Raw genomic sequence first — 10,994 nt, 5'->3', positions numbered from 1 at the left:
CTTAATCCTGTAGAAAATTTTAGGAGGGAGCTGAAACTTCAAGTAGACAGCCAAGAAACCATAAGGATTTAGAGAAGATCTGTAAAGAGATGTATGCAATCTCCTGAGATGTATGCAAACCTGTAATGGTTTACCGAAGTATCTCGGTTATTTTACACTTTTGAGATCTCAGCTGCGGAGGGGGATAACCCAGCAGGTATGAACAATCATTTGAATCCAATTGGAGTATACGGTAGGTCCAGCATACAGTGCCGCAATATACGCCCCTAATGGTGCGAAAGAGGTTGTGGGGGCTGGTAACATCATATACCGTATTTAGGGAAGAGTGGATTGGGCACGTACTCCCCCCCACTGATGTATTGCTTCATACACCTCTTAGGGTACGTGACGTATACAAAAAAGGTTCCTTGCTGAAATAATAGGGAAACAAACAATAGGTGGCTAGATGAGAGTTCAAGCTCCTATCACTCTTTCAGGCAACTAAAAGTTGATCTCAGGACTACTTAGTTGTAGGAGATATAATTACTGCAATTCTGCAATATAAGCGAAATAACGGCAGATGGGATTTGTAGTTTTCATATATTAATCTTAACTATGGCAATTATGAATAGTATACATCAGTATAGAAGACAATCTATGAAGGCTGCACTGGATGAGAGCAACGATCCCCAGGTGTAACTGTACACAATGGCAACAGCACAAACAGGTTTGGAGGGCTAATTGCAGCACGCTGTGAACAAGATCTCGACTGAGTCAGTAGAGGTCGTGTATGCAGCTTCCCCAGCATGCAAGTAATAGGTAAGGTACTGTTTGCAAAGTATAACAATCCACTTATCAGCAAGAGCATCAACCAAGATTTAATCAAGTACTTGCAGTTTTAGTAGAGCTCATCTGCAGTAGTCATCCAGAGCTGGGGAGGCTGCACAGGTGTCCCAAATGCTGAGGAAAGGTTCCCTTGAAAAGAGTCAGGAGGAAGGAGCCTGAACAGTAAAGAAATCCTTTTAAAGTGTGGCTGCAAGGAGGTGGTCATCCAGTAAAGAGAGCCACAATGCTGATGAGCCTGTCAGTCCAGGGAGAGGTGAGACGGCATAACCACAGGGGTTATTGCCGTGCGGGAGGAGGAGGCGTCGCCGCTGGAATGCACGAAGTGAGCTTGTTTGTTATAAGCTCAACAAGGGTTTCTCCACCAAGTACTAAGTCATGTTTTTCTTGGGGATCAAATACTTATTTTACTCACTGAACTGCAACTCAATTTATAACATTTTGTATCGTGTTTTTTTTTCTGGATATTTGGTTGATATTCTGTCTCTATCATTTTAAATACACCTATGATAAAAAATTATAGACCTTTTATTTCTTTGTAAGTGGGCAAACTTACAAAATCTGCAGGGGATCAAATAATTTTTTTCCTCACCGTATCTAGTGCTAGCAAGTAGTAGATATATGCAAAAACATAAAAAATTAAAAAGATACCAAAAAGGTAATTACTTACCTGTGTCCCCGCCGGTTGCTCCCGGCTGAAGATCTGAAAAATGCTCGAGAGGTTGCAAAGGATCATGGGGATGGCGCATGCACAGTAGAGATCTTCGGCCAGGAGAAGAGAGACACAGTGTAAGTTATTGCACACAGCCCGTAGCATGCACGCGGACAGACACAGAAGACACAGTAGTCGGCGCTGGTTCAGAGACCAGCACTAGCGCTGGAGGGACTTCTGAAAACAAGTGGATGGAAAAAGATATCTGTAAAGAATAAGTCAAGGCAACTGGACTTGCTGTATTTTTCTTGAAGATGTTTCACTCGTCATCCAACCTGCTTTCTCAATTCAGAATGACTTGTTCAAAAATTATCTGGGAATAAATATGGTAAATGTTGCTCCAATCCACATTATCTGTTAGCCGCAACCAGGTGTTGATTGCATTTGCATAATTGGAGCTAGCAGGTGTTAATAACCTGCCCAGAGTGAGGTGTTAATACAGCATGACAACACATATGAAGCCCTAAGAAGGGACCCAACCAGTGGTTACAAGAAGAAAGCTATAGATCTACTACAGCAGCTGGAAAAGGACAAAGCCATTGATCGGGCTATGCATCATCGTCTCTACCCTGGTGAAGCCCCTCCGTGTATATATGGACTTCCGAAGATACATAAGGACGGGACCCCTCTCAGGCCAATTGTCAGCAGCATAAACTCTGTTACTTATAACGTCCAAAGGGCCTGGAGAGCGGAGGGACCGGGGGTCGGCAGCAGGGACGGGCGAGCGCCGGTGGCGGGGACGGAAGGACGTGGAGCCGAGCTGAGGGAGACCAGAGGTCGGAGGGACAGACGGAGGGACCGTATCGGCCTGTGTGGACGGAGGCTGTGTAAGAAGGAGACGTGACTGGCATCAGGAACAGGTCTTATTAAAGTGATTGGGGTGAGGGGAGTTGTAGTTGTTTCAAGGTTCTGTATTGTGGATTGGGGGGGTAGAAGTGTATTGGTGGAGGGTGAGAGTTGTTGTTTAGGGGGGAGAGAGTGTTACTTTAACAAAAAAAAAGGGTATTGTCTATTCTTTTACATTTTAAATGTATCTGAGTTATTTATTTACTTGCATCACATATCAAACTGATAGGGTGTATATTAAACTGTTAGTGTATGAGTTAAAGTTAAACTACTAGTGTATGAGTTAAAGTAAAAGAAAAAAACTAATATAAATAGATAGAAAAGTAGTACTATTACATTGCTAAGGGGGCTGCAGTAGCACTCAGTGTTAAAGACTAACCCCAACTTAACCCCAGGGAGATAGTGCAATCTAATCCCAAGGCGCTAGTGCAATTAAAATTAATCTTATCCCAGGAGGTTTCAGTAACCTTACCACAGGGCGCTAATATTATTATTAATATCACCGTTAACCACATTCAACAGCAGGGGGAAAGCATAATTTAACCCAGGGCGGCAGTATAATTATACAGAGGTCGGTAGTATAATTCAGTATAATTTATCTATCTCAATCTAATTTAAATTATTTAATTTAACAAACAAGTTATTGAACGGGCCACTCGTGATCCACTAAACCCTAGATAATAAAGCTACAGTTAAATAATTTAATATAATCTCCAATATACAATAAAAAAAACCAAAAAAATAGTAAGGGTGGAATAAAATAATGTCTTCCATGAGTGGGAATGCAACCAGGTGCATTACCTCAAATACTATGTAACTATGTAACCTTACAGAACTCTCAGGATTTCACAAACAAAATCAAGAACTTAATATTGGGCAGAGAAGAAACAATGGTATCCTATGATGTTACATCCCTCGTCACCTGCATACCCACCACAGAGGGAATTGAAAGTGAGAACACGGTTGCTACTAGACAACACCCTAGGCAGCAGAACAGAACTTAACCCAGATCAAGTGTGTGCCTTTTTGGACCTTTGCCTGAATACCACCTATGTCAAGTTCTACAGGCAGAAACATGGCTGTGCCATGGGATCGCCAGTTTCACCTATTGTGGTGAACCTGTACATGGAAGAAGTAGAAAGCAAGGCCCTGACCACCTTCAAGGGAATTACACCCAGTCATTGGTTCAGATATGTGGATGACACTTGGGTTAAGATTCACAAACAAGATTTACAGGCTTTCACTGACCATATCAACTCCGTGGATCATAACATCAAGTTTACGCGGAAAGGTATGCAAAACAACAAACTGACTTTTTTGGATTGTTTAGTAACAGTAGAAGCGGGAAGGAGGCTGGAATTGGAAGTCTACCGAAAACCAACACACATGGACAAGTACCTGCTATTTGATTACCACCACCCTTTAGACCACAAACTGGGAGTCATCAGGACTCTACACCACCGGGCAGAGAAAATTCCCACCACAACAGAGGCCAAGACTAAGGAATTCAAACACCTCAGGGGGGGCCTTAAAACTTGTGGGTATCCAGACTGGGTGTTTTTTCATAACAGAAAGAAGAGGAAAGAATGCCAAGGGTGAAAAGCATGACAAACGGAATAATTTGGTCATATGGGGTGTCTGAGAAACTCAGAAGGGTTTTTAAAAAACATCACATTCCTGTCTGCTTTAAACCCAGCAATACACTGAGGCAACAACTGATTCACCCAAAAGACCCAGCACCAAAACACAAGATGAACAACATTGTGTATGCAGTCCAGTGCAGTGAGGAGTGCTCAGAATTGTATGTCGGTGAAGCAAAACAGCAGCTACACCAGCGTATGGCACAGCATAGAAGAGCCAGGATTCAGCAGTATACCTACATCTAAATGAAAAAGGTCACTCCTTTGAAGACAGTCAAGTACGCATCTTAGACAGGGAGGAGGTCTGGTTTAAAAGGTGTGAAAGAGGCCATTTATGCAAAGATGGAGACATCTAGCATAAATAGATTACACCTCTCTGGGCAGGTTAATAGCACCTCCTAGATTCCAATTATGCAATCAGCACCTGGTTGTGACTAACAGATTATGTGGATTGGAGCAACATTCACCATATTTATTCCCAGATAATTTTTGTACAAGTCATTCTGAATTGAGAAAGCGGGTTGGATGACCAGTGAAACGTCTTCAAGAAAAATACAGCAAGTCCAGTTGCCCTGACTTATTCTTTACAGATACACCATGGCCTGGATGAATGAGAACCTTCACAGACCCGATGGAAGAAGATGAACAAGAGGCATCATTTAAGGGAAGTCCTTAAGCAGCATTGGGGGGGCTGTGACCTTAATGTAACTTTAAAGTACCTGAATGTATTTTTAAGGTTTAACTCCAGAGTTTAGTGTCACTTTAATGAAAGTTTTTGATAGAAATTGGCTAGTGGTAAGATGATTGTTCATCAAAAAGAACAGGGAAAGACTATGCAAACTGCTGGCCAATCTTCAGTTTCCATCTGCCGGTCAAAGTAGGCCTATAAATGATTGATGAAAAAGCATGCATCACTGCTAACACTATCCTTTTTTTTTTTTAAACTTAAAAAGAGTGCGGTTGGGGTGCTGCTACTGTATAAACCAAACTAATGTTTTTGGCTTTTTAGATGATAGTAGCCCTTTCTTATAATTTTACTTTATTAGAAGAAGGCACACATTTAATGTGCAGTTTGATAAGCAGCAACTTCAGAAGGTGACTGTACATTTCCTTCATCTTTCTGGGAAGTAATTGTGTAAGGAAAAGTGTGTGTTTGTTTTTTGTTTTTTTACCATTTACTTCCATCTTCTTATAACTTTTTAAAGAGCAAATCCAGGCAATACTCAAAACCAGTCAATAAGCTACTAGTATTTTCCAGGTAACACAGCAACCTTTCTAAAATCAGAAGGTTCAACCTAAATTGCATAAATCAAAGAGCTTCACACCGGGGGTGTGCTCCTGAAGCTTGCACTGTGTACATTCTTCTCTTTTCATATTTTGTATAACCAGTTACATTCAAAATCTTGAGGCAGGTTTGAACGTGATTGGGGACTGTTGGCAACCTCTTGGTGCTGTTTACAAACTTTTTGTTTGGGAACAGCACTCCCGCACCACAAGCCAACAAAAAGAAGTAGAGAGGACTGATGCATTACAGGAATGCGTGGATAAACACTGGACCACTGAGCAGTCAGGCTGTATGCTTGAGTCTTAAATAAGACTCTGTTTTATTATGATTTACTAAAATGCCAAAATCCTGCTTTCTAAAATATTTTTATTTTGTTTTTAAGCTGTTGGTCGTTGGAGGTTCCTTTGGACTCCGTGAATTTTCACAAATTCGTTATGATGCTCATAAGCTTAAAAGTACAGTAAGTAATTTGTATTTAATCATTTTCCTTAAAGTTTTTTGTTTGTGTCATGTCAGCATGTGATTAACCTCTTCCCGACGTTAGGACGTTCCATGAACGTCCTAACTTCTAAGCCCTTCTGTTCCTTCCCCGGTTATACTTACCCGCCAGGATCCAATGCGGGGACTTGCCTGGCTTCTCAGGCAATCTCCAATTCAGCTCGCATGATAACAAGCAGTCACTGTGATCAGTGATGCATTGTAAAAGCCAATCATTCAAATCATTGTCTGTCAGCACTGCCCCTGCTTTACGCTTTCCTCTGTGTGAACTGAAGGGAGAGAAGTAGATCAGTGCTACAAAGTATCCAAGTAGTCCCAGTGCTACTAAGTTTCCCATAAGTAATATAAAAAAAAAACAATGCGGGTAAATCACAGTGCTTAGACATCTCACTTCCTACGGCGCAGAAAGAAGCTTTGAATGCTAGATTTCCATTTGAGTGGGCCACTGAATCCATTAAGTATTTGGGAGTAAAAATTCCTGCGGACCTGAGTAAACTATATCTCCTAAATTATGTACCATTGTTGGAATCTACACAATCACATCTGGAAGTATGGACAAAGAAAAAAACATTCATGGCTTGGGAGGATGGCATTATTTAAAATGAACATTCTTCCTAGATTCTTATAGATATTCCAGACGGTTCCAACAAGGATACCTCAATAATTTTTTCATAGATTACGGACACTTCTATTATGCTACACTTGGGGTAAATCGGGGGCGCGCTTAAAATATGATATATTAGTGAAAAGGAACCTGGATGGAGGAGGTGGTCTCCCACATATGGAAATCTATCATAAGGCGGTAACATTGAATAGAATGTTAGATTGGTTCTCCACAGAACACCAGAAGCTTTGGGTAACTATTGAGCAAGCCGGGATACCGGTACCTATGACATCCATCCCATGTATACCACCATTTACGAGAACTAGTGGATGGACTAGGTCTTTAGTAATTGTTAAAATCTTAATTGTGGACAGGGCCTCCGGTGGTTGAAGCCGCATAAGTCTGCAGGCCATTGTATTATACTTGTGGGGTTTATTTTTCGATCTGCCATTTTGTTGTTGTATTTTATGTGTAAGGTGGCTGCGTCCACTGATTTCATGATGGGCGCTTTGCCTCCTGCTTGTTTACCTTTGCTTGTAAATTTGAAAACTTGTTGAATAAAATAATTTATTTAAAAAAATCTTAATTGTATGGGATGTATTGGTCAAGAAGCATGGGGTATCATCATATGTGGGCCCACTAACTCCTATGTTATGTAACCCAGACTTCTGACAGGGCCTCCAGAATAGAGGATTCTTGATGTGGGAGATCACGAAACATTCCCCAATGATACAAGCTATTGACAACACTGGATTACTACCTCTATCAGACCTACTCCCATTGAATACATCATGTAGGGGCAGGTGGTTGAAATACTTACAATTAAAACATTTCTTCCAAGATCTTTGCTCACAGGGTTTAGTATTTAGAGACCTAACCCCATTTGAGAATATGTGTCTGAATAAGGCGGGAGAAAACATAAGGTATCTAAACTAAATAATATCTTGTTAATCCAAATTTTTCCAACATACCTGTACTATACGAAGGCCTGGGACACGTAATGACAGGAGAAGATTGGACGAGGTCTTTCATTTAGCTTTTAAATCTATATTGGCAGTACAAACGCAGTAAAGAAACTTTAAAATTATTTCAAGATGGTACAGGTGGCCTAAAACTGTTCATAAGATGAACCCTCAAACAACAAAATGTGTTGGAGATGTGGGCAGGAGGAGGGGACAATGCTACATATTTGGTGGTCATGTCAGCAGATCAGAACATCCTGAAGATCTATACTTAAGATAGGTAGCCATATTACGGGGCTAGATTTATCTGAGACTCCGGAGGTGGCTCTCCTATCATTGCACCATGGGTCAGTAAAAGAATTGAAAAAAGGACTGTGTCCTATGCTGGCAGCAGCGAGGGCAGTAATCCCCAGGCCCAGGCGTAACGATAGAAGTCTTGTATACCTAATCCCAGAAGAATAAATGAAAATAGAGTCTTATTAAAGCTGGCCGGTGTTGGGGGCTTTCCCCTTTTTTTTTTTTTTCGGTTTTGTTACTGTTGTTGTTTGGTTCTTACGTTTTTAAGGGGGATACAATGATGAGGATTTTGCCTGTATTTTTGTGATAGTAGAATGAACTATTCATAACATGAATTTGATAGTGCGTTGTAAGTTGATTTTGTAGAAAATAAACAATTATTCTTGAAAAAACAAAAACCCCCACATTATTATTTTTTTTTTTTAAATTAACCACTTAATTGATGATCAGTTTTATAACTGATTCCCACTGATCAGTACAATAGTACTGTTCAGGATTATTGTGGTGTTTTTTTTAATTGTACCTATTTTTAATCATTTAAATTAACACCTTCAGCGCTGATTACAATTTTTGCCTTTTATATATTTTTATTATAATGTTGCCCTGTTAGTTTTACTATTTTTTTAATTCTTTCATTTTAAAAACATTAACACCTTCAGCGCTGATTACAATTTTTGCCTTTTATATATTTTTATTATAATGTTGCCCTGTTAGTTTTACTATTTTTTTAATTCTTTCATTTTAAAAACATTAACACCTTCAGCGCTGACGTAGAATACCATTATGGCTGTTTTGTTGCAGTAAAATGTAACTGTATTATGATATTTCCAATAAAATGTGTGCGCTTATTTTGGAAAAAATGTACATTACTTAATTTCTCATAATTGGTTAGGTTTTATCCATATAAAATGACAGTTCATTTATAAATATTTGATGTCAAACGAAAGCCCTATTCAATATGTAATAAGTGTGGGTGCGCTTAAAGTGACATTAAAGTCAAACTTTTTTTCCCTCCCCCCAATGTTAATGTTAGCACTTAACTTAAATGATGTATCTTAATCCGATCTTCTTCTTCTTTCCTGATGTTTGTTTTCATTTGTCCCTCCAGTGGTGCAGCGGCTCTCCGATACAGAGCTGACTCCTCTGTCCCTGCTGGTACTTCCTGTCCCACGGTGTGTGCATGCGGGTTCACACGTCCATAGACTTACCTTGGGTCTCTCCTCGTCTCCCGGCCGAAAATCCGAACTGCACATGCGCCTGCCCCAAGATGCTTTGCGGCCGCCCGAGCAGTTTCGGATTTTCTGACGTGAGTGCGCGGCGAAGACAGGGTAAGTTTTAACCGCTGTTAAAGCTTTTTTTTTTTTTTTTTACTTTTTGCATATATCTACTGCTTGCTAGTAGATATATGCCCATATATACATATATATATAAACGCCCATATGTGCCGGCTCTCTCTTCCTCGAACTCTTCTCCTCACATATATCCCCACCTCTGGCCGTCATCACGCATTAATCACACATCAATCAATAACCAGAGGTGTGGGCATCGAAGGCACACATACACAAACGGATCCGCTCTATTACTCTTGACACTAGGCTGTAGCCTAGCGACGTCTGACAGTTTTCAGCTGTCTACACATGAGGGCCACCCATGTCCTCCTTGTGTTCCTATGGCTCAGCCTCTGCTCCAGCCTGCATTGTCCAACCAAATGTACATGTAAATATCGCATCACCCTTCACATTTATCCAAACGTTATTATATATTTTAAAGTTGAAGTATGTCCAAGCAGTAATTTTTGTATGCGCAGCCAAATACCCATATGGTCTTACAGCACCTATTTTAACAAATCGGTCCCCACCATCCCAGATCACATCAGGGAAAGGATTCTCCATATTCTTATCTGCATTTATCCATTTGTTACCATTAACCATTCATTTTTCAAAAACTTTAAATGACTTTATACGTCACGATTAAACTAATCACCTCCTAAGAACAAAAAACCTCCACAGAACTAATGAAATAGGGGCAAACACAGAACAATCAAATGTCTATTTTAGAAATGGTTTGAAACTTAGAGTTTCGTTCAGGCCTGGGGGCATGTTGGATCTTAAAGGGTTACTAAACCCTAATTTGTTTTTACATATATCTACTGCTAGCAAGCAGTAAATATATGAAAAACGATTAAATTTTATAAGTTTTTTTAAAGGGTTAGTACTTACCTGTGTCTCCACTGCGTGCTCCTGTCCGAACATCTGAAAATTTCTCGGCCACCGCAAAGGATCTTGGGGCAGGTGCATGCGCAGTTCAAATGTTCGGCCGGGAGACGAGGAGAGATCCTAGGTAAGTATATGGAGCAGCGTGCACCCGCACAGACTCTGTGGGACATCAGAGAAGAGGAAGACAGAGGAGTCAGTGCTGGATCGGAGACCCGCACCAGCGCTGGAGGGGCAGCTAAAAACTACAGGAAAGAAGAAGATGATCAGATTAAGAGGCATCATTTAAGGTAAGTCCTTACATTAGCCCTGGGGGGGACTTTTGCCCTTAATGTCACTTTAACTTGAAAATCCAACGTGTCTCCACCTGCAGTAACCTCCTATCCGCATCTCCTCTTTCATGTTCATGCACATGAATTTTGCATATGCTACGTCACAATTGTGATAAAGATCTATATGTCAACCTATCGCTGAGCTAAGTTTCCCATTGGTTGTTAAGTATATATATGGTCATATATTATTTTCTGTTTCTGGTCTAGCAATTTATTGTGTGTCTGAGTGTCCATTCTTTCCCATTAGGGAGGGGGATTGTATTACCTTTCCGCAAACCAGGGGCAATATTTACATACCCCACATCTGTGAAAGCCACTATCCCCATTTCCATTTCAATTGTTTATTCTAATCAACTGGATTAGATCTGGGAGTATTTTTAGAGCTGGTAGATCTTCCTATACATCTCCAGCTACCTAATATGTAATCTTAGTTTAATATCATAACTCCACCGGGCTAATCATTCTAGGTGGTCCAAGACCTCACCCCTGTTCGAAGTTCAATAACAAAATATACCTTTTAGTATCTATGGGGTTTTAAGAGGCGTCAGACTCCAATTTTAAGAAATAGTAGAACATCTATTAAGATATATAGTAGGGTTGCAGCTAATGATTATTTTCAAAATCGATTAGTTAGCCAAATATTGAGTTTGATTAACCTCCCTGGCGGTATGATTTTTAAATTTATTTCATGTCATTTTTCGTTCTATTGTTCCGAATTTTTTTTCGTTTTTGTGTTGTTTTTTAAAATATATAGTTACATAGTATTTGAGGTTGAATAAAGAC

General features: G+C 40.1%; 1 pseudogene; it reads left to right on the top strand.

Annotated features, from left to right (window-relative positions):
* Nucleotides 1-1,048: 1,048 nt before the first annotated feature.
* Nucleotides 1,049-4,422, top strand: LOC108797980 (annotated as a pseudogene).
* Nucleotides 4,423-10,994: the final 6,572 nt, after the last annotated feature.

Source organism: Nanorana parkeri, unplaced genomic scaffold, assembly GCF_000935625.1.
Source record: "Nanorana parkeri isolate BGI_ZX_2015 unplaced genomic scaffold, ASM93562v1 scaffold1378, whole genome shotgun sequence".
In the NCBI taxonomy this organism is placed as follows: domain Eukaryota; kingdom Metazoa; phylum Chordata; class Amphibia; order Anura; family Dicroglossidae; genus Nanorana; species Nanorana parkeri.
The sequence above is the reverse complement of the archived record's forward strand: the minus strand, read 5'-3'. Positions and strand labels throughout refer to the sequence as shown.